This window comes from Nicotiana tabacum, chromosome 22, assembly GCF_000715075.1.
Source record: "Nicotiana tabacum cultivar K326 chromosome 22, ASM71507v2, whole genome shotgun sequence".
Classification (NCBI taxonomy): Eukaryota; Viridiplantae; Streptophyta; class Magnoliopsida; order Solanales; family Solanaceae; genus Nicotiana; species Nicotiana tabacum.
Genome location: NC_134101.1, coordinates 29,145,819 through 29,146,937, shown reverse-complemented (window position 1 = coordinate 29,146,937; position 1,119 = coordinate 29,145,819). Strand labels below are relative to the sequence as shown.

At 31.6% G+C, this 1,119-nt stretch overlaps 1 non-coding gene across 1 annotated transcript; it reads left to right on the top strand.

Annotated features, from left to right (window-relative positions):
* Nucleotides 1-812: 812 nt before the first annotated feature.
* Nucleotides 813-883, top strand: TRNAC-ACA (transfer RNA cysteine (anticodon ACA)). The gene has a single exon. It is a non-coding gene; the product is annotated as a tRNA-Cys (tRNA).
* Nucleotides 884-1,119: the final 236 nt, after the last annotated feature.

Genomic DNA, 1,119 nt, shown 5'->3' with positions numbered 1-1,119 from the left:
AACCCCCTTTTATGTTATGGATTTCGTTGTTCAAAAAATGATTTACAGAGAAGAGAGAGATTTTGTTTATGGATTTTTGAGTAGAATACGATTGTGAAGTGTATAAGAAAAGAAGGTTTGTATGGCTTAACCACGTGTGGAGATATCTATAATATCTATCTTTCTTCTCTTTTATTGTTTTATTGTCGTTCTCTGTTCTATTCGGGGCAACACGAGTTGTGCTTTATGAAAACAGAATTTCAATTTTCTATTCAATTCAAAATTCAAATTGAAGTATGATACTTTTCTGATATCTGATAATTCTCTATCGGGAACATATATAAATAATATATATCCGTCTAATAATTTCTCTTGGGGGGTTTACATATACTCATAATTGTTGTTATAATTAAAATTGAGAAGGATTTTTTGATTGAAAAAATCATACTGATTAGTTATATATCAAGTTGTATTTTCTTATTTCATTAGGAAAACAAAATTTGGAGATTCAAATCCAAGAATCATTCATGCATTCTAAGTCAATAGTTAATGGTTCCGATTTTCAAAAATTTGAATTTTGGATTTTGCGACTGAAAATCCACATTTTATTTTTTAATAGAAAGGTAAGAGAAAACTTTGAACATTATGAATGTGGATATAGACTCAATCGAAATTGAAAGGATGAATCAAACCCAATCAAAAGGGAAGAAGGATTAGGATTTCTTTGACTTTTAGGAAAAATTAAGGAAAACAGAACTCAAGGTGCAAGTACAATAAAAAAGAAGTTTAGTAATCTGGGAAAGTTTTCATCTATTTTGTATTTGTAGTATTTTGGCGACATGGCCGAGTGGTAAGGCAGAGGACTACAAATCCTTTTTTCCCAGTTCAAATCCGGGTGTCGCCTGATCAACAAAAAACTCGAAATCTCTTCTTTTCTTCTGTTCTGTTGATATAACCCGCCAAATGATTCCCCAGCAGAAGCAGAGAAAGCAGACTGTTGATACTTGTTTGATTCTAAACATCTGGTCTGGGGGTTTTTCTAAAAAATTATAAATATCCTTGCATTGCATATTTAGGCTTCAAGGAAATATTCGAATGCTAGAGGGGCTATCAAGACTTCGCAATTACCTTCTACTACAA